A 24,305-nucleotide genomic window follows, 5' to 3' on the forward strand; every position below is an offset into this window, starting at 1 on the left:
CTGGTGGTACAGTATTTACAACAGAAAGGTTGTATGTTAAATGGTTGATTTTTTTCAGGCAATTCAAACACCTGGTTAGCATAAATCTCTTAATAACAATTTTATCTTATTAACTCCTTCATTTCTAGAACCTTTGAAAATTGCTTGGCTAAAAAGATGGGGAATTACTGGACATATAAAATTCAAATATTACATAGCCAGAATTAATGCACACACATTAGAATGGAACGCTATACAGAACCAAATCAAGTTGGTTCTGGGTTTAAGATTGTTAATCTCATTGTCAAGTGGTCTGTTTATTTTGTGACTTTGTTTCCCCATTTCTGAATTCCATCCTCAAGTGCACTAATGATTTCCACATTGGAAATAATTTATTGGATGAAAGAAAAGAGTTTTTCCTACTATAAAAAGTCCATAAAAATGAAAGATGGAAATAAGGAAAAGATATACCTTGTCAAACCTTGCCCGGGGATATAGTTGTTCACACTTTTACCCTTTATACAATGAACAAAATGTACATAGAGTTAGGCTGGAATATAACTGTATTTTTGTATGTTATAAAAATGTTAATTAAACGCAGCTAAGAAGTGTTTTTCTCTCCTAATTAGGCTTGTGCATTATACTGTAGAGAAAATCGCTTTCGATTATTAGTATTCGAGAAAAGATCGATTATATTCTCATAAAGGAGTTTAACGGAAAAGGAGTCTTAGAGGAATTTTTAATGAAATTTCACTATCCAAATGTTTTATAAAGAGTAAACTTGTACATACACCATTAAAGTAAATCTAAGACTGATACAGACTATTCTATGGTATATATTTATCTTTAATGAATATAAAGCATTATATAATTAACAGAAGTGTTACATAAGTAACCTGTTAAACATTCATGAGTACCTACTTTTTAAGCTAACAAAGGGCTGGTGGTTCTGGAAATGCTAATTACCTTTAAAAAGGTAAGAGGTTTGGCAAAGCAGAGAAACCTTGTGAGGCTAAAATTCATTGAAATGAGAAAGAGAATCACTTCTTTGTTATGGATTCCAAATGCATATCCTGACTTTGCCTTCAGCTTTAAACTTACCTTACACATTTAAACATTTCTGTATTTTGTGAACACTTACTAATCAGTTTAAGCAAAATGTATTCAGAGCTTTCCTCATGCCAAATTTCATGGAGGATGGTACTGTTCTAAGTTACAAAAGGTGTAGAATATATGCATATTTTTTTTAGAATTCATCAACTTCTTTGGCCAAAAAAAGTTTGAATTTAAGCAAAAATTTAAAGCCGTTGATGTAGACCAGGTCTTTCATCAGAAGTTTGCAATGTAATAGGGACAATAGATTTGTCAATAAATAACTCCAATGTGATGTAAGAAGGGCCATACTGCTCTCTGAATTTATACAGAAATAAGATGGTAGCTGTCTGTCTGAAAGTGTTCTATCTTTGATCAGGCTCACTGTGTTAATGGCTTTGTTACCAGCCTGTGCTGTTAGTGGACACTGTTGGCGCCTTTAGGAGGTGGGCCTAACAGGAGGAAATTAGGCAATTGAGGTCATGCCCTTGGCAGGAACATTGAGGCCCTACTCTTTTCCTCTCTTTGCTTCTTGTCCCAAAGTGAAAGATCTCATCTGTCACATGTTCCCAGCATGAGGGATAGGCCCAAAGCAACTGATTATGGATCGAAGCCTCTAAAACCTAAGCCAAACCAAACCTTTCCTTCTTAAAAATGGCTTGTTTCAGGTTATTTTTCAAAGTCCTAGAAAACAGATTAATACAGGGGAGGTCAAGGACCACTTTATCCAGAGAGAGATTGTAAGATTCACCAAAGGAGACTGCCACGTGGTTCAGTCAGAAAAGAGTTTATTGGGTGGGTGGGAGGAAGGGAAGGGAGAAAACTGTCGGCCTGCACGAGATGGAGGCATGCAAGGGCTGCACCAGATGGGGAGCAAGGATTGCAGGAGGTGCAAGGGGAGGGAACTAATGATGGAGAGGGTGGGAAGGAGATGCAGCTGGTGATGACCCACTATCCCCAGGTGAGCTAGTTGCCTGGGTTACAAGTGCTGGGCACGGTCTTCTAGGGAAGGGGCCATGTTTGTACCACACCGAGGGAGAACAAAATGAAGGGGCTATTTCCCCCCGGGCAGTCTGAACGGAGATTTGTTGTTTTGAGGTAGCTTTTGACTATGTAACCCAAGCTGTCCTGAAAGTTGCTCAAGATTCTCCTGTCTGTGCCACCAGGGTATTAGGATTACATGTGTGTGCCACCATGCTCGGGCTTTGAAAGATGAAAAATAGTGTTGGGAACTAACGAGGCCCAGAGGCATGAAAATAAGTAGCTAGTGTGAGTAATTTTTGAACAGTTAGCATGGTCTTAGCAAAAAGTGGTAACCTAAGAGAAGATACACAGCCAAATGGATTCCTCTCTGTAGTCTGGGGCTATTTCCACAAGCCATGCCCTAATTCAGGATTTGGTGGTTAACCCAGATTCTCATTCAAAAGGCTTTTGTAGGAAATTATATTCTGTTAATATTATATTTTTTAACTGGTAAACTCTAATATCAAAGAGAAGATACCATAAAATATTAAGAATGTTTTATTCAAAACAATATTACTGTATTGTAGTGAGATAGTTCTTAGACTCAGACAAAATTATTATTTTTTATATTTTTTATTATAAAATACTGTACAGAGGGGTTACGGTTACATGAGTAAGGTAATGAGCACATTTCTTATTGAGCATTGTTACCTCCTCCTTTGTTTCAGACAAAATTATTATGAGATACATACATTAGTGATTGCCCAGAACACCTAGCTCATCCTATAGTCTGTATCCTATCTATATACTGTTTATAAAGTAAAAATGTGGTGAAACATATGGATGGTGCACCCTTGTATTTCATTGTGTCAAGTTCTTTGGTTAGAAACAGTACTGTAGAGATTCCATGACTGTGTATGAGGTATGTGGTAAGTCTATATAGAAGCTAGGGCTGACATAGTCATGAAGGACTATACAAAACTGAATCTTATTTAAGTATATATTGTCATGAGGTAAAGATACTGGCATCTCCACAAAGAACCAGCAGGTACTTTACTGTTTGGTATATAGGACTGTATTGGAGACCTAGGGTTGGTTATTGCTACCAAAAGACCATAATTATAGGTAATAGGGAAACAATGCATTGGCAATGGTGAGGTTAAATCCTCATTGAGCTTAGGTGAGGCTCTTCATCAGTCATGGAGCAGACTTTACAAGGAATCAAACAAACCAGCAAAAACTCATCATCTTGTCCATATAATTATTAAGAACTTACTCTTCTTGGGTCTTTGTGTTGGATAGTCTCTTGGACAAAAAAAGTCCATATTGATGAAGATTATACTTTAAGAGGCAGTATAGAAACAAGCCAGAAAGAATTTTCTAGAATGGAACTAGTTCTCAGATGTAAAATAGATTCAAATACCTCTAGAAATCTCTGTATTACTGTTCAAGAAAATGAGCCACTAATTTGGGGTTCTTTACTATAACTATTGGGGACATATTCCATAGGACTACATCTAGTTTATTTTCAGCAGCTGTAACTTTCTGATTACTTAGTGCTTCATAATGAGTCATTTATATTCATCAGGATCCAATTGTTAGTCACAAGATGTTTTCAAGCATTCTTGCTTGTTAAACTGCTTACATTCTGAAGGTAGAAAATTTTGCTCTTCAGTCAGGGACACACATTGTTTTGGCTCAGCATTAACTATAGGTGGCTTTCATTACCCACTCTTTATCACTCTTTGAGTATCTAGGTCAGAGAAACTAGCACTGCTAAGAAGAAAATGAATTAATTTGAAGGACACTGGGTGATTGACAGAATCAAGGAGAAGGCAATCAGGCTTAGAAAATTAGGAGGTAAGGCAGCTGACATCAAAGTTGATATTATAGTTATAAGAACACAATGTTGCAATGCTACAGCTTTCTTTCTTGCTGTTGGACTTAATATTCTTTGGACATTTGATAGTGCTACTGGCACTGAAAGTCATCACTATAAGTCATGTAGCTAGAATTTTTCTGCTTTGATTCATTCAAGCTCACTTCAAGGTACTAATGTTTGTGTCTTTTCATATGAAATCAATCTTGGAATCTCTAAAACTGGTCAGTTTGCACTTTAGGCTGCAAATCAGCTTAACCAATGACTCACAAGAGATGGTGTATAAATATGCAAATTTTATTTTTCCTAAGGTAGGATTGGTTCAATTTCGATTTTTCAGGGGAAATTACCTCTGTCATTCCATGTAGTAACTGACTTGATGATATATCCATTACTACTTTTTCATTCTCTTGTTTCCCTCTGTCATTTTCTGTTATTGTTTATTTTCTGACACTTCCAAAATTAGCCTGATATCTTGAAAATGTTTTTTTTTTTTTTTGTAGGGCCTACTTGTGGGTTAATTCAACCTAACTTGACAATGGTGATTCATAATTGACATTCCAGATTTAGTTGGAAAGTCAGATTTATAAAAGGAGGTAAATATTTTGACCCATTGGCTTTTCTTCTATGAGACGGGCCTTTACATCCCTCTTTTTACCTTTTAAACTATTATCTTTATGTAGGTGTACTTTAATCATAAAATGCAAGTCTTTCAGATTGGAAGGTCATTGGTGTTGAGAATCAGAAAAATTGTCTTTTGCAAGACCTATTATTATTATTGTTATTTTTTACCTTTAAAAATATCACAGTATCCTCCTAACTAGTTTTTAATGCTTTATTAAAGTAGAAGAAAGAAAAAAAGGATGCTGAAAGGATGAAGAAAGGAATTCCCTAAACTAGATATCCATCACCATACCATTTCACTGACACCTATTAATAAAATACATTCTGCAATTCTCTTAGTACAATTCGACCACTTTACCTAAATATGAGAAAGCTATTCCTTTGAGGAATTAATCTTTTTAAACTACCACAACTACTAAGATATGAATATTTCATGTTTGCCAAATAGCAAACTTCACCACTTGGACAAATAGCAATAAGCTTTTGAGAATGTTGATTATAATTTTAATGGCCAAGCAGCTATGTTTATACAACTTTATGCATTACTTACTTAATGCATTATTTGACTAGATAAATGTTGAATGAAAACGTGATTTAAAAACTCCAGAAACCTAAGTTTTATTTTCTGTTTTTGATGGGTTTCAAAGTGGTAGAACAAGCCTAATGTCTTTTGTACAGTCACCCAGTAGTTTGTCTTTCTCTTTCATCATTTTATTGCTCTTTTAAATTTTATTTGACTTAAGCCATTACCAATATGGTGTGAATGTTTGCAACTGCCCTGTGTTCCTGCCAGGAAAGATGGCACCTCCTGTGCCCTGTAATTTCTCCATGGAGTCAGAAGCAATGCTCTGGTTTCAATTCACCTCTTTCCTCCTCTTGTTTGAGGAAAATGAAAAACTGCTCTGGCTTACTCCTTAAACCAACACTAGATTAAGATGGGTGACTAGATGGCATTCCAGGAAGCAGACTTCACCAAGCTTTGCTATTTGGAATCTGCCCCCAAGAAAATTGCTTGTGGGAGGTCCTTCGATGTGTGGGAGCTTCTAGCACCTCAAAAATTACTTCCAGAACTTTATTCCAGCACCACATTTCACCTGGTATTTATCTAAAGCTTTTCCCTTCAGGAAAAGCAAGTCATTAGGAAAGGATGAGAGTGGGAAGAGTATACAGAGAAACATATGTGGGAGGCATGTGTTTGGCACTTGTTTTGATGCAGAAGGAGCCAGGAAATCAAAGTTGTATTTGTTTTGATAATTCTCCCTCTATGATGTTCATTCATTTATTCACTTGCTCATTCACTTATCTTTTATTTATTGTGCATTGCCTACCATGACTCAGCTACTGGGCTAATTATTAAACATAAAAATAAGAACCATCATCAGATCATTGGGTCTATGGCCTTTATTTAAAGTAGGAATACCCACAGTGTAAGGTAATGGTTTACAGAGGTAGTTTAAAATTTTTTTCTAATTGAATATAGAATCATCTTTTTTTTTCAAATACTGCATGAACAGTTTCCACACTTAATAAAATTAACTTCAGGTATGTACAGAAGGTAGTATGAAACCTATATAAATTTTATGTTTCAGGTAGGGTCTTATCTTCCAGATGTCTCACTAAATGCATGAAAATATCCCAGAAACAGAGATCTGAAAAATCTGAGATCTAATTCCAATATTTTTTGACTACGGGAGTCTCAGTGCGTATCAATAACCAAATTTTAAGGTGAGCCAGAGGGGAATGTGTATAATTTCACTGCCTCTGGAGGTAGACACCTGCAGGTATTTAAGGACCCTACTTAATCAGGAGGAAGAGAGCAGAAGGACCACGATTTGAGGAGGACAGCCTGAGTATGAGTTATAGATATTCCATCTAAAACCGGGCATGGTGGTGTGTGCTTTCAATCCTGGTGTGTGCTTATACCTCCTCACAGGAGGTATAAGTGGGAGTATCTGGTCTGAGGCTGGCCTAGGTTAAAAACACAAGGCCTCATCCAAAAAATAATTAAGGTAAAACAGACTTAGGAGTATTGGTCAGGTGGTAGAGTGCCTTTCTACTAAGTGCAAGGCCTTGAGTTCATACTAAAGTATCTCATCATCATCATCATCATCATCATCATCATCATCATCATCATCATCACCATCACCATCATCATCATGACAATAATGATAACAATATGTAATATAATATAAATTTATGGTAAAATAATTTAGAATTATTATTTTCTTATTGTTGCTAGCATCCACATCATCTTTCAATAACTTTTTGATATGTGAGAGTAATTAGAAAGGTAGGCAAGAAGAAAGGAAAGCGTCTCTTAAGACAAATTTCAACCTAATGAGAACTAAACATATATTTGCCAAAGAATGCTACTCCGATTTCTTTATTTCCTCAAAAGAAGTCATACCAACAGGACCTCCTATGTTATATAAGTTTTGTGAAACTTTTGTATTACTCTAATAGAATTCATTTATTAGTGAATGCTGCTTAAGTATCTGAAGAGATTTCCTTTCACACTGGCTTTCTTGAATGCCAAGACAAGAGCCAAGATGAAAGCATCACCACTGTTACATACAGGTTGGAAGAACACATCTAGGTCTATTCCTCTTGTTTGAGAGCTTGTTGGCTTCCAGGTAGATGTCTTAAGCATGCCTGTGCTCCTTTTTGGATCATAACAATTCTCTTGAACTACTTGTTTTTATTGATCATTTTGAGCTTGTAGAACTCACGCCAAACCAGAGTGAATGAAATATTTTCCCTTATGCTGTTACTTTGGGTTCATTGTTGAGGAGAGTTTGGCAAGGTGTCTCCTGCTTATTGAACTGGCAAAAGGGTGGGGGGGAAATATGCAAAACCTATGCTATGGACTCAGGGATGCTTTAGCATTTCATATAAAATATTCTTCTAGTCTCTGAGAAATTAAAAAAATAGGAATATTGGGGATTTGGGTTTCCTTATGAAGCATAGTTCCTCCTTGGTATTGTAGAAAACTTAGAAGACAACTTTGCCTTTGCATAGAAAGAGCAACATACCAAACTAAGTACATTTAGAAACTTGGTACTGTCTAGATCATCTTGGTTACAAAAAAAAATGCTTGAATCTACATTATGTTGTTTTTTGTTCTCTTGTTTGACATATCTCTCTTCTATTACATCTGGTTTCTTAGATTCATAACTTAAGATAAAAATGATCCTTCCAATGTGTTTTTAATGGATAAAATGGCACCTGCTTTTCATGTGGTAAGTGGCAAGGGGAATGGAGAGAAATTCTTGACTGTGACTCTGGTCTTCGGTTACATCACACTTAATAAATAAAAACAATCTGCGTCATTGGCTGCTCCTACTGGATAGCTGAGAGATTTACTGATGTACATTCAAGTGTTACTGGGACACAATAAATGGCCATCACGTACTGTAAAACTGAGTAATGGGAAGAAGTTGGGAAAGAGTTTGGGACTTGAACAAACTTAGACTTGATTATTCTTCAGAGTTTTACTTGTTCGCTCCAGACCATTGTGTATTTTGATAATCTTGGAAAATGGCCTTGATTTCCTTGGGTGAAATGCAAGTTTTCTCAGTTATAATTTTATGTTCACTGTTTTATTTTGTTCAATTGTTTTATGCCGTGCCTTTTGCGTATTTTATTGTTTTTAATGTAACTTTAGAAAACTCAAAAGAACGTACCTACAGTTGAAGGATATGTGAAAATACCGTACAGAGGAGTTACAATTACATGGGCAAGATAATGCATACATTTCTTATCAAGCATTGTTGCCTCCTCCTTTGTTTTCCCTTCCCATCCCTTCCCATCTTAAACCAATTTTTTTTAAAGAAAAATACATCTTCATTCCTCACACAGGTTACTTGGAGCCATGTAAGGTATTAAGATTTATACTATATACTTATTTTTTAATTTAATTTTATTGTAAAGATGCTGTACAGAGGGGTTATAGCTACATGAGTAAGGCAATGAAAACATTTCTTGTCAAAAGTTGTTATCAACTCTTTTGTTTTTCTCCCACTATCCTTTCTCTTTCACACTCCTCCCCTACCCCCCAAGTTGTAAAATTCATTTCCAACATAGTGTCTTGTGAGTATCATTGTTGCATTATGTCATCCTTTGTCCTTGTATCTGCATTTTGTTATTCCTCTTCCCTTCCCCAAATCAGATAAATGTATACAGAAGACAGAATCAAAGACAATGATTGCCAGGGATAGACTAATGGCAAAAGCAAAATGAAATTAACTAAAAAGAAAGAACTAGATACAGTACATTGATGACAACAAGGCCAACCAACCAAAAGAGACCTGTTGTTTCCATGTTTTGGAGTTCATTTCAATTATCAACATTCTTTATGGTCATATGAACATAGCTATTGAGCTAATAGAATCCTCTGCTAGGACTATCCTAGACATATACTAATTATCACAAATGAGGGGAACCATAGAGCCTACATTTATTTTTTATTTTTTAATTTATTTTTTGCTAGTATGGGAGTTTGAACTCAAGGTCATGAACATGCATGCCTTCCTTGTTTGAGTGGTGCTCTACCACTTGAGCTTTGCCCTTTCCTAGATTTTTGCTTGTTATTTTGGAGATAGATTCTGGTGAACTTTTCAAACCATAATCTTCTAGGTCTTTGACTCCTGAGTAGACAGGATTACAGGCATGAGCCACTGATATGGAGCTTTATTTTATATAATTTTTTAACGTCAAGGAGTACTCCATTTATTCACATTTTTCGGTATACACTGAACCTGGGTAAATTTACCCTTTAAATCTTGAGCATAGCCATATGACCTAAACACTATTACTTTCACCTTTTGAAGGTTTTATTTATGATTTTAATGGAATTGGATTTGTAATCTGATAAAGGACTTTCCCTGAGGAAGTCAAACATTTTAAATAGCATGGATTACTAAAATTTAGAGAAAACTGAAAATTGTTAACTAAAAGTCCTATAATCATAGACTCAAAACCTCAGTCACATACATTATTCTGATCCGTCTCATTCATCTTTATCATTTAAACTATTTTTTATACAGAGTTAAATTTTGTGGGTTACAACAACAATTTAGAGACCAAGCAGGAATATAATTTTGTGGGTCTAAATCAGAATAATTACATATAAACCCTCATGTTTTAAACCATTTTAAAACAAAGATTAGCTCAACTTTTTATGTGGGTATCCTCAGTCTAAGATGAAGAATATGACAAATGATATAGTTATGGTTTGCTTTTCCAAGTGTATAGCATGGTCTTAGGTGTTTCATATGATGATCATTTTTACCTTTATGGTTGATTTCTGGATTGAACTTTTGTGACTTTCAGGAGAGTGTACAGCCAGGAAAAGACCTTGAAATGTCTACAGTTTCAGATGGTTGGTTTGGACAGCTGCTAAATGCTAGGAGAAAGGCAACCTTATGAACCACAGGTGTAAGTAGAGTTGGAGAAGGTGGGGAAATCCAGGCAGTGGTAAGAGGACCAATAACTCCTCTAAAGGACAAATGCAAAAAGATGATTGAAGTGGTTGAATCCTACATTAGAATCATGCACTTTCACCTCTCCTTGACAATGAGGACTTCTGAAAAAGTACTACGTATTTTGATTCCCTTTTAGTTAATCCAGTGAAATCTTCCAGAGTCCATAGCCCTAATTCCTAAAGCTCTCATGTTGTTTGGGTCTAGTATATCGGGTTGATTTTTGTCTCTGAATAGGATAGTTGCAGTCACATTTCTAGGTGTACGTAGATGTAGGTCCTGCCCAGAGGGGCAGTGTATGCTCATATATACCAAGAGAAAATATCAGAGTAGCATGAAACGTGTGTGTGTGTGTGTGTGTGTGTGTGTGTATTTGGCACAGTTTCTTTTCCCCAGTATTATGTGGAGCACCTGGCCTCTGCTTTCCTGAATATCCTTTTGCCTAATAGTTTGTTGACTTCTTGTGAAGTTCAACTTATTTGAATTCTATGAAGAATCAAAACCAATTTTCTGACTGCTATTGTGTCATCATGACTTTGGGGGTATTTATTTTAGTGATAACTTCTGGAGCAGCTTCATTTCTATTTTGGTACTTCTTTTACCACAGGTTACAAAAACAACCATCTCTATAATAGTCTTCTCTTTTAAAAATAACTAAAAGGCAATTTTGATCATGGGAAGATCTGAGTAAGCGTACAACACTATACATAGTTCACTGACTTGTATGGCAAGACTAAATGACATGTGAACTCACCATTTAAAAACTCCTGGCAAGTACAATGTGTATCACATCATAAGAATTCCTGGCAGAGAGATATGTAGAATTTTGTTCATAATATATATGGCTTTTCTGTAAATCTGTATCATATCAGCCCTGAGAAACAAAGAACTATATGTGAAAAAAAAGCAGTACTATACTTTTGTGATGAGAGGGAAGAAAAGAAACTAGGGAATAATTCTTAATTTATTAGTGAGGTTAGTTTGAAATATTTTACAGAAATTTCTTTTAATCTTCATATAAAAACTCTGACTAGGGCTAGGAAGTTGGCTCAGTGGTAGAGTGTTTGCCTCGCATGCTTGAGGCCCTGGGTTTGATTCTTCAGCACCACATAAGCAGAAAAAAACCGGAAGTGGCACTGTGGCTCAAGTGGCAGGGCATTAGCTTTGAGCTGAAGAGCTGAGGGACAGTGCCCAGGCCCAGAGTTCAGTCCCCATGACCGACCAAAAAAAAACCCCCCCAAAACACCCAAACCTCTGACTACTCAAGTAAACTCATTTCGTAGGAGTAGAGATAAACCTCAAGAGTTTAAGCACTTTTTTCCAAACCCAAATTTGCACAGCAAATAAATGGATGAGGCACAAAATCAACTTAACTCTTTGTGTCAAAATGTATGGCTTACATGCTACATCACATGCGTACTCCCATATCACCAATTTATTAATTTGCTGACAAATATTTACCTAGTATGTTGAAAATACTATGCTAAACTCGTGATAAAAAACCACTATATAATTCTGAATGTTGAAAAGATGTTGTAATTAAAAATTAATATAACCCACCATGTCTGTAAACATCAAAACAATAAGATATCTCACCTTAGTGACAATGGCTATTAGCTAAAAAAGAAACAAGGTAATAAATACTGGTGAGGATACAGAAAAAAAGGAACTATTATATACTGTTATCAGGATTGTAAATTAGTATCACCATTATGAGTAACATAAAAAACTAAAAATAGGTCTATAAATTAATCAGCAATCACACATCTGAGCAAAAATCCAAGGGAACTTGAAGCAGCACAATGGACACTTGTGTGCCTATATTATTATAGAACTGAATTCATAATGGCTGATATGTGGACTCAGCCTAGGTGCACATCAACAAATGATTAGACAAAATTGTGCTACATATATTTATATATAATACATAATTATAATACATTATATGTGTATTATATGTATATATGTAATAATATGTATATATTATAATACATATGATAAACAATATAATATAACTATATTATGCATATAATCTACAAGTAGATATTATTCACACATATATTTATATACTATAATAAAATATTATTAATGCATACAGAAGTATAAAATGCTATAATTTGCTGTATAATTCATGGAAGTGCAAAATATTGTGCTGAGTGAAATAATCTGGGCAGAAAGGTAAGTACTAAATGCTGTCTGTCATATGAGGAAGCCAAAATATGTTGTTCTTCACGTGAAGCAATGATTTGGGATGGATGGGTGGGTAGTGGAAGATGAATACAAGGAAATTATTTGATTAGTGCATGCTGTATCATGTGTGAGGATATCACATCGGACCAATTATGAGGTGTAATCCATATATTATTAAAAGTAAAATAAAACAATACAAAAGAAAGTGTCTACTCTTTGGAAATATTTTCTCATGTGTTAATGTTCCATATAAATGCAATTAACTTGTGCTATGCAATGAAACTTAATTCATGGAAATGGTTTATGTGGTGAATCACAAATCTTTCAAATTGTCCTATGGTATTCTAAGAGCACTTGGTATGGATTTCTAGTGAACAAAGATCTAATTTATGTTTAGATCTATTGAACTTCTCAGACTATAAATTATTTCAAAGAGTAAAACTTTTTGGACTTGTTGAACTTGCTGCGAATTTTGTTTAGGCAGAGAAAGACATCATTCTTAATGGAGGTAGGGGTCAGGAATGGGACTCGAGGTACTGACTCCTACCAGTAGTCCTCAAACTTGCCTATGCATCTGAGTCTCATAGAAGGGTTTTAAAAACTGATTTAAAAAGTCTGGGATGGGACCTAAGAATTTACATTTCTAACAAGTCCTGAAGGATATTGATGCCCAATGTGTGGACTACACTTTGAGTACCCTTACACTAGAAGAAACTATTTTCTTATCACCTCATATAGAATAGGAAGAAAATAAAATCTTTGCCATGGAGCAGTTTGTTTTTAGCCACTGCCAAGAGTTTCTTATGGGAGCTGGTGATGTCAGTGTATGGTCAATGAGCTCAAAATTCCACAAGAGAAACACTAGCAATCTCTCTGCATATAAGTTCACTTTTATTATTTTGTTTGCAATTATAACTCAGATATTGCTCATTTATGTGTTTATTAAAATTAAACTTCAGGGGCTCTGGCTAAGTGAGAAAATGTAAAGTGTGGATGTAATTTTCTACATTTTTCTCATCCCTTCTTTGTAACAGCCAGTTTCACTAAAACTATTTTTTTGGGAACCATATGTTTGAAGTGATTTGGAGCACATCTGTGGTGCTAAGGAAATTTTATTTATTTCAAACAAAACAAATGACTCCAAAAAAGAAAGACACCTCTCCACATTGTAGAGGAGCAAATTATGTTTTCCCTGTACCTGGCATTTAATCCAACCATCAAACCCAATGGGCATGCATTTCTTTAACTTGAATGAAGTGATAACAAACATTTCAGCCTCAAACTAGAGTGTTTTGGTATAACATGTAAAATGCATTCAGCCGAAACCCTAATCTACAACATTCTGTTTCTCCCTCCCTTGATTTATGTTTAGTACTTTGTTAGAAGGCTCCCTTTTCATCCGATTCCACATGGATGCAATGTTTCCTGTCTCACAGCCAAAGTCAACCTTTTAAGGCCTACAGGGTGTTGTAGCCATATAAATTAACAATGTGGAGAGAGTGCTGGAATCCAAGCACTGTGGATTGCCAGCAGTAGCTCTAGAACCACAGCGGTTGAGCAGTATCCAGAAGATCCAAATTAGGGGTGCTCAGGTCTGCCCTGGGAACATTACAGCTGCGAAGCGCATGGAAATGGCTTTCAAAAAAGAGGTAGTGTAATCAGCGTATGATAAACAGATCTGGATTATATTAGTCATGGATCTTAAAACAAGGGGAGAGAGAAAAAGAGAGAGAGATGCTTACATTAATTGAAAACGAGATTTCTACAACTTTATTTCTAAAGCTTGCCAGTCTGTGGAGGTACAGGGGCTATTTCATAAGACCAGCAATTTTACACAAGTTTTTCCAAAATGTGTTACCTGTAATAGTTGAGACTGGAATGTTGATACAGTGCTGAGGAAGAGAGCTGGGTTCAGTCAAATCAAGTGGCTTTTCTGGATTTATGGACTCATTTTCTTTTTGTGGTTATAAAGATTACCAATAAAGAGCTAACTTATAAAAACCATTCTGGCTTTTCAATTATATTCTTATTAGATCATTCCAACGTATCCACAATTCTCAATGTGTGGCACATGTAATACTTTATAAACAAAGTCTGTTATTGTTGATTTAGAATATGAGGCAGCAGATGCATATATAAACAATTGTAACACTTACAGAGGTTAAAAGAACTCCATGGTTTCTCTTATTTGCACTAACTAGTATAAGTTTAAGGACAAGCAGAAAAGGTCAAAAGCTATGTACATATCACCATGTAAATGATGTTAAATAAAATGGACCCCAAGATAGGAACACAAGTAGTTTTTTCTTTCTTGCTATTGTTTTATTGCTAACGTATTTAAAATGTACTATGTGATTTTTTTGTTTCTCTTGTATGTTCTTACCCCACGGTGTAACCCCTGGTTTCACTCTATTGGATCCTGATGCCCTGTATCTTGTATATACATTTTTCTAATTTGGGGAAGGGAAGGGAAATAACAAAATGCTGAAATAAGGCTACAGGTTGACCCATTGTAAAATGAGATGTACAAGACATGATGTTGAAAATGAACTTTACAACTTGGGGGGGGGAGGGAGGAGTTAAGGAGGTGGGAAGGGATGGGGAAACAAAGGAGGGGGTAACAATGCTCCATAGGAAATGTACTCATTACCTTACTCATATAACTGTAACCCCTCTGTACAATATTTTTACAATAAAAACATATAATAAAAAGAACTTTCTGCAACACAATAAAAATCACAAGCACAGAAAAATATTTGCGAATTCAGTGAAAGTTATGGACTATCCAAAATAATTCTTTTGAATTATCCCCTAAAGAGTCATTTAATTTAAAAAGAGAAGAATGCCTTTACTTAATTTGTGTCAATCCTCCTTCCACACCCCTATCAAGAATGTTGGGATCAAAAAGGGGAAAGAAAAAAAAAACTGGAATGTTTACTATCATATATCCAAGTCTTTCTTGGTTCTTACCAAAAGTAATGAAACTGTCAACATGGTCCCTTGTAAGTTTATTATGCATTTTTGAACTGACACATGTTGTACATTTGTTGGAAGAAATTTTCTCATATTCACTTCCAGGTTCCTTTGTTGTAAACATCAGGAAAAGTCAAACCTCTATGAGTGGAAGTAGGCTTTTTCTTGGTCACTAGATGTCAAGAACTTAATCAAAACTGACTTTATAGCTTCTTCAACTGGTCACAGGGTCAGCATGTCAAAAATGTCTAGATTATTCTCTATATTTTTCTGTTTTTTTGAAAATCTCAAAGTGCTTTTTATATAATTTCAAAATTTAGGTTTAAGCCTGGAGCTGATGGCTCATGCCTGAGGTCCTAACTACTCAGGAGGCTGAGACCTGAGCATCATGGTATGAAAGCTGTCTAGGGCAGAATAGTCCATGAGACTCTTATCTCCAGCTAACTGAAAAGCCACAGATGGAGCTGTGACTCAAATGGTAGAACACCAACCTTGAGTAAAAATATTCAGAGTAAAAAAGGTCAGGGATAATGCCCAGGTCTGAGTTCAATCCCTAGCACCATCATACACACACACACACACACACACACACACACACACACACACACACACACACACACACACACACACACACACACACACACACCACAATTAGGTTTAAGAATGAACAATGTGGGCTGGGAAGGTGACTCAGTGGTAGTGCTTGCCTTGCATGCATGAGGCCCTGGGTTCGATTCCACAGCACCACATAAGCAAAAAGAAAAAAGCCGGAAGTGGCTCTGTGGCTCAAGTGGTAGAGCGTTAGCCTTGAGCTGAAGAGTTGAGGGACAGCGCTCAGGCCCAGAGTTAGGCCCCATGACCGGACCAAAAAAAAAAGAATGAGCAATGTAATAGAATATATGTGATTTCATTTTCTGAGCCTTTCCAGTGTCAATCTGGCTCTTAGCTCTGTAGTTTCACTTTCTCTACCGGAATAACAAGGCACCTGAGGAGCTCATTTCTCCAAAAACAGCAGTAATGACTGAGTAAAATCTGAAGCTTTCTGAGTTTAAACATGAGTTACCCATCTGAGAAAGCAGGGCAGGAGAAGACAATTTTTCCATTCAATCTTTATTTCTTCCTCAGAAGCATTTATAGTACTCTATCACTAAATACTTTTTTACTTTGTTTGGCTTTCTAACTTAATTACCTGGGATTGCACTTCTTTTTTTTTCATATGTGCTTTTTATGTCCCTTTTTAAAAATTAATAAGCTTTTTATAGTGAAATTACAGTACAGAGGGGTTACAATTACATGAGCAAGGTAATGGGTACATTTCTTATCAAGCATTGTTGCCTCCTTCTTTGTTTCTCCTTACTATCCCTTTCCTCCCATTCCCTCCCCCCCACCTCCCGCCAAAGTTGTAAAGTTTGTTTTTCAACATAACGTCTTATACATTCATTGTTGCAATGGCTCCACCTGTATCCCTATTTAAACAATTTGTTTTTTCCCTTCCCCTCCACAAATTATTCCAACATCAAATATCATGAAAACGGGTTATATTGTGGGGTAGGGACGTACAAAGCAACTAAGAACTATCTTATAAATATGTTAGAAACAAAAAAAGAAAGAAAAACCATTTGAATCTTTATCTTGGGGTTCATTTCGCCTAACATCAACTTATCTGACCTTTTCTACTTGTCTCAGACATATACTAGTTATTGCAAATAAGGGAAACCATGGGACCTATGTTTCTTTGTGCATGGCTTACTTTGCTTAATATAATTTTTTCTAAGTCTTTCCATTTCCTAACAAATGGGGCAGTGTCATTCTTTCTGATGGAGGCATAGAATTCCATTGTGTATATATACCACATTTTCTTGATCCATTCATCTACTGAGGGGCATCTGGGTTGGTTCCATATCTTAGCTATGGTAAATAAAGCTGCAATAAACATAGTTGTGCTGTTAGCTTTAGTATGGTCTTGTTTGTGATCATTCGGGTAAATGCCCAAAAGTGGGATTGCTGGGTCATAGGGGAGCTCTATGTGGAGTCATTTGAGGAACCTCCATACTACTTTCCAAAGTGGTTGAACAAATTTACACTCCCACCAACAGTGCAGTAGGGTTTCCCTTCTGTCCACATCCCCTCCAGCATCTGTTGTTATTAGGGATTGCTCTTCTTAAAGCAAATATGCATAGCTGGGTGCTGGTGGCTCATGCCTATAATCTTAGCTACTCAGGAGGCTGAGATCAGAGACTCATGGTTCAAAGCCAGCCTGATTGGGAAAGACTGTGAGACTCTCATCTCCAATAAACCACCAGAAAACTAGAAGTGGTTCAAGTGGTAGAGCGCTAGCCCTGAGCCAAAGAGTTGAGGGACAGCACCCAGTCCCAGAGTTCAAACCCTACAACCAAGAAAAAAAAACAAACAAAAAGCAAATATGCTTTAATAGACAAGATCAGAAAGTCTGCATTGAGCCAGTTCTAACGACATCATATTGTCTTGTTCTCCATTGTTGCCCTACTCCTGGACACTCACTTTCTTCTAAAACATGCAAGCATCCAGCCCGTAACTCTGCCCTCTGTTGATGTACTGAAGTGAGAAGGCTGGAGAATAGCACATATAAGGGGAAGGGACCCAGTGTACTGGAAAAAAAAAACAAGTTTGATGGAGAGAAAATAGGATATGTACATATGTTACACTTCAAATAATCCTCTTCCTCTTCAATGATGGGGATAATGTGTTTTGCTTTTGTATCTAACTCAAGCAATCCATTCAGAAATCTTGAGAAGTGTCATGGATCAACGCTATGAAATATCTTTTAACTGCAGCCTGTCAATGGTACTTCAAAATTATAATTTTATAAAGACAATCGTTTGGATTAAGGTATCTTATCCCATTTTATCCCATTAAGGTATTTATCCCATCAAACAATAGAAGCAAAAACAATAAAAGCAAAACGAAAAAGACATTATGAGATGCTACAAAATGAGTAGATTTCCTATACAGATCTTTTCCCAAATCTTACTTATACTGGATTGTCATTGTGAACTTGGCAATTAGTATCGTTTTTTGCTTTCTTTTTGTCTTAAGTAATAAAGAACAAAGGAAGCAATCATTTAGATATGGTTGCCTTAAATAGCTTCAGAAATCTATGGTTTGTTTTTAGAGAGATGGGCTCCATGGGAGTGGGTACAGAAAACAGTGGCCAGGGTGAACAGGTGTAGTCGTTCCTTAAAAGTTGGGGAAAAGCCTGATGGGGTGAGGCATGCCTATGATCTCAGTATTCAGGGGGTAGAGACAGGTGAATCATGAGTCCCACTCCAGCCAGGGCTAGAGAGTAGGAGGCTGATCATTTTAAATTGTACCTTTTAAAATTATCTTTTGAGTAGTTGAAGGTTCTGATTTTTTAAAAGAGTATAGTTGGGGAAACAGTCAGTCTAGAGAAGTAATGCGTTCCTTTCATTTATTTAAGTAGTTTTCACTCAGAAAGATGTGAGAATTTTCCTGTATCTTTTTGCTTCAGAGGACAGAATTAGGACAAAAAAGCAGTAATTACAGAAATTTTGGCTTCAGTGCATTTAAAGCAATGCTTTACTTCAATTGATTTGGAATAACAAAGAATGAGAAAGATCGTCCTGAGCATATTTCTAGATATTTCACTCCTGCAGAAGCTGGGAATCTAGTAGATCAGTTGACCTGAAGGTACTAAGGAAACTCATACATCCACTAGAGGGGATGTAAACATAGGGTCCTCTCCAAACTTGAAATTGTATAGCTGATAATTCTTGTACCAGTTCCTGAAATAAGGTAGTAAAGGACCGGATGTATTTATTTTGTAAACTTTTAACAAAAGACATTGAGAGTCAGTGGGACAGCCACACATCAATTAAAAAAAAAGGTTAGACTCAAAGAATCTTATAAGGATTCCTTTAATATCCTTGTAGTCATCATTTAAATGTGATTGTTTTTGTCATACTTATAAAGGGAAAAGATAAACTTTCAGGCAGTAACCCATATTCATGGTCATGAGCAGCTTCCTGTTTGTCTGATGACACTCACTCTTTCCTACAGAGTTAAGTGTCTTACTTTGTGGTCAACAGTTTACTAATCTCGCAGTACAGACTGTTCTGTTTTTTCTTACCCAGACCACAGTGGGCCTATGACTGCCAGCTATATTCTTGATTCTTCATCTTTTTTCAAGAGTGATTGGTTGGTCAGATCATTTAATAGCCCTGTTAGATTTCATTCTACACTTTCTTGATTTTTTATAATTTTACATAGTTTCCCAATCTTAATACTTCTCTGGTAGCCTGTTACCTTAATTACATTTTTCTTAATTTTGAAACAAACTCAGCTAATAATGTTTTATTTCCCAGACAAATCTATTCTTATCAATTTTTGTATAATTTTTTTAGTCATGATATCTTCTTACATTCTTTATGAAACAAGATTCATTCTCCATGTCAGCAATAGAAAAATTAAAGTGAGTCTTAAGAAGTAAAATACTCCATTTTCTAGAGTTAATTAAACTGTTTAGTTGTGACATTAAAGAGTGTACATATATAACACAAACTAAAAAGTGTCTCATAATAAATTGAATTATCTCTGCAATAATACATAATAAGATACAATACAACTTTTTTACCTCTGTTGAATGGTTTATGAGTAGTTATCAGAGAACCTTTGGGGGAATTTTTCTTTCATTGCTTGATGTTTTATAGTTTTATCATTTAAAAAATTCTCTAGATAGGTGTCACCTATTTTTCATAGTTGTTTTGGTTCTGTTTTAGTTTTAGGAGGTAAGAGTTACATTATACACATCCAGGATGGCCTCTAATGTCCCGTCTCCTGCCTTTGCCCCCGACAGAAGGGAGGTAGACATGTCACCACATAGCACGTTCACAGTTCCGGTTGCCTTTGTCAACATAAGCTCTGTATGGTTTGGTATTTGCTATATCATGTCTCTCCTCCTATTCTGTTACTTTCCCTTGGAATTCCCTTAAATCGGTGATAGCTAGACTTATATACCATTGCTCCTGTGAAAGTTTATCCCTAGAAAAATTGATGTATGAAAAACATATCCTTATGTGTGGGTACATTAATTCTTAGAAATGAGAGTGGTGATTTATTTTAGAGTTATGGGGATAAAAAAGGACTTTGAAATTATACTGCATGTTTTTCACTTTAACTAGAACTAGAAAAGGAATGGTCTATAACAGAACTCAGATTGGAAATAGCAAATGTACCAAAGAAACTAGTAAAGATGTTCCAAGCTGCATACATAAAATTTTATGCATCTCTTAGAGAAATTGATTTTGTTATTGAAATAACTTTTGAGTTTAATTTTATTTATTCAACATAATCACTTTTGAGAAAAATGTTTTACAATTTATATATGTTTCTACAAATAAGTTCAGTCATGATTTGCTTGGCACATAGATGTTCATAGAATGTTTTTATGGTGGATTACATAATCAGTATTTAAGATGGTGTTAACATATATTAGATACTCAAGAAGCCTTCATTAACTAAGTGGGTAAGTGAACTATAAAACAAAAAGTGATCCATTTCAAAATTTTCAAAGTACTTGAAGTCTCTTGTGTCTTCTCTTTTATTTGGAGATCTGTCTAGAATATAGATTAGAAGCTGTGAACGACATGACAACAGATACTCCACAATTTGCTAGTATTAAGCCTTGTATCTGAATCATCTAGTTTTATTTCTTACTGCTATTGATCATGGCATCTTTGATTTTGCTTGGAAGACACATTTTCCCAGATCTTCACTTTTTCTGTAAGTTTGGCATTATCTGGTTTTTATCCCCCACAAAAGGTCTCCATGTTATCTTCTGGCATTGTATTCCTTTACTGAGCTTAATCAGTCATCTGGAATCAGAAGTCATGGCAATTCATTTGATCTTTACTTTTAGATATCCTTTAGCATAAATGATATTTTCTTCAAATAGATCTTTGAATATTTTCTTTCTTTCTTTCTCTTTCTTTCTTCCTTCCTTCCTTCCTTCCTTCCTTCCTTCCTTCCTTCCTTTCTTCCTTTCTTTCTTTCTTTCTTTCTTTCTTTCTTTCTTTCTTTCTTTCTTTCTTTCTTTCTTTCTTTCTTTCTTCTTTCTTTCTTTCTTTCTTTCTTTCTTTCTTTCTTTCCCTCCCTCCCTCCCTCCCTCCCTCCCTCCCTCCCTTCCTTCCTTCCTTCCGGAATAAAATGGGTGATATGTTATAGTTACACTGAATATTTTCCATATATCCTGTCTCTTCTTTAATTTCTTTCTATAAATATTGTGATTTCTCTCATCTTTGAATATGTGGCATCTTCACTTTTCTGCAGTATTTTCTACAATATTTCCTGCAATATTTTTCAACACTGTAAAAACTAAATTTGTTTTGCAAATTAAAAGATGACAATTTTTGTGTTATTTTTCATCTCTTATAGTTTCAAGAGTAGAGTTTTGACATTATACTTTTTTCCCTTTTTTCCCTAGGCATGTCAGAGACTTTGCCATATGACCAAATCTGACTTTTGTATGCTATCAATCCTTATTTAATTGTAGCTTTAAAACGTAGGCCTGAAATCTTATTTACTTGCTTTTTGGCATCTATTTTGCAATAATTTTTAGAATAATATAACATTAAAATAATATAACAATAATTTTGATAGTGTCTATGATAATCTTTCCATTTTTATTTTTTGGAGGAAAAATCATGTGGGATGATGAAGTTTACTTGGTGCCTTGGCCCAGAATTCTCCCTCCTGGTGTTGGCAGTTTGCTCCACTGTTCACTTGTACTTGTTCCCTCATTCCCTTAGACTCTCTTTAGCCTTGTTCAGTAACTGTGCTTTCTTATGCTTTGAGTGCCTGGGTGTGGATAGGAGGAAGGTCAGGGTCAGCAAAAGTCAGGGGGTATATTCTGTGTAGCCTGCATGTGGGGCATGGAATTGCCCAACCTTGACTAAACTACGAGTACCACTTAGGAGTGGCAGGCCTATGACAAAGAGAGATTTACTTTCCCAGCCTAGCTGTATACACAGTGCGTTGTTTGGACAGGCACAGGAAATCTAGCAGTAGACTATGCATGAGGAGCCATGGGAAATTAGGGCAACAACGCTGAGCTTCTGAAATTTAAATACTCTCATCCTACCCATGGGATTTTTAAATAGCAAATTTATAAAAGCACAGTGAAACAAAATGAACAACAACAAAGCATCCATCATGATTTAATAGAGAAAGAGAGAGTGCTTGGGAAAAGAAAGCAAACATTTTGTATTTTAGGAGCTTTAAAGGTAGTTTTCCCCAGCGTTTTGAGCACAGCCCTACATTTTCACACTAGCTGGACTCCAAAGATTATCTCCTTGGCCTTGCTTGCCCATAACCTTGGGAATCCACCTGTCAGAACACAATCTGGAGATCTGGGTTTATAAATCTGTATTTATGTATGTTTATTCACCCATCTCAACGGGAGTAACACTGAGGACTTTTACTTCTGTACAATTGATTCATTTTAAACTGTTGAACCAGAAGTGTAACCAAAGTCCACCACGTTCAAGGAATTTTACTCAGCAGTGTCTTTCTAAGAACCCAGCTATTTCTTTGTTAGTGGTGTGAGATTGCTTTTTATTTTTCTTCCTGGGATGAGTTTATCAGCTCTCCTGAGTTAAAAGCCCACACCATCCTAGCTTCGGGTGACAAGACACAGGTGTGTTTTCTTAGGAAGCTACTTCTGTATTGTTACTGTCAAGTGTATTAGATGTAAGTAGGATGTTTCACACTTATTTTCCATCATTTCCTTGGCCCCCCCAAAAGCATATTTTCAAGTTAAGCATCGAGTTTCTTTCCTGTGGGAAGGGCTGAAATAGCTGTTCAGAAGATGGGTCAAAGAAATCTGGAGTACTTTGACTCCTTGCCTTCCTTTCCTTTCAAATATGCTCTGTGGTTTCTGCCATTATTTTCCCTCACTTTCATCATTCTGTTTCTAAATTGGGGTGTGCTAATGAGATTCAACACATTTTTCTTCACATGTTTTTCTGTAAACTACATTGCATTCTGGTCTGGACAATGTCAATTTGACTAAACTTGTACCAGATATGACAGAAAAGAACCAGTGTCTTTTTGTGGCAGTCTTTTGAATTCCTCTTACAATTCGCTTGCTTAGAATTGGCAATTTTTGCTAAGGAGCAATATAAGGCATTCAGTTTGTTTCTGTCTTTCCCAGAAATACTATCTTTTTAAAGTAATATAACACTTTTATAAATATGAAGCCAAATGGCCAACTAATATTCTAATTAACTTAATATACTTAAGCGATTTCCTTTTCTCTTTAAAATACATGGATAATCATGTTTTCCTACTTCAATTAATGTTGTAATAAAGAATTTTTGAAATATGACTGCATTCATGGATAATCATGTTTTCCTACTTCAATTAGTGTTGTAATAAAAAATTTTTGAAATATGACTGCATTTTAGAATATGCCCTCTAATTTGAATATTTGTACCTTTGACCTACATATTCAAATTACTTATTAGACAGATTATACCAATTTAGACTTTTATCATACTACTGAAGTTTGTCTGCTCAGCTTTGGCTCTTATGACTTAATTGAAGAATACTAATATCCTGTTTTGATTTGTATTTCTTCGACTACTGGAAATAGTCAAATAGTCATATATAGTCAAATATTCAAATATTTTTTCAGCCTTTTATCCTCTTTCCAGCCTTAAATATAGAGTTATAGCTTTTATAGAATAAAATAGATTTTAGGAATTACATTCACTTATTTATGATTTCTTCCATGAGTCTTTTACATGTTTTAAGTTGTGCATATGGAAAAAAATGTGTTTTAATAGGGATGTCTTTCATGGTTGTCTATAATAGTTATACCTTACTAAAGCTATTAAGGACAAATGACTGAGGTTGGCCAGCTGCCCCAAAGAGAAATGTCACCAAAAAAAAGACAAGAGGGTGCAATGTAGTATAACTTTCCCTGTAATTTACCAACCTTTGCTACTATTCATATAATCTCTTAGCAATTGTTTAAGGGTTTATACGTTCCTGATAGAGGTTCAGGGAGAAAGCACTTTTTGTCAAAGACTAATTTGGTAGATAGTATTTACTTTTTTTTATATAGTTTG

Source organism: Dipodomys spectabilis, unplaced genomic scaffold (assembly GCF_019054845.1).
Source record: "Dipodomys spectabilis isolate Male_0828 unplaced genomic scaffold, ASM1905484v1 ptg000138l, whole genome shotgun sequence".
In the NCBI taxonomy this organism is placed as follows: domain Eukaryota; kingdom Metazoa; phylum Chordata; class Mammalia; order Rodentia; family Heteromyidae; genus Dipodomys; species Dipodomys spectabilis.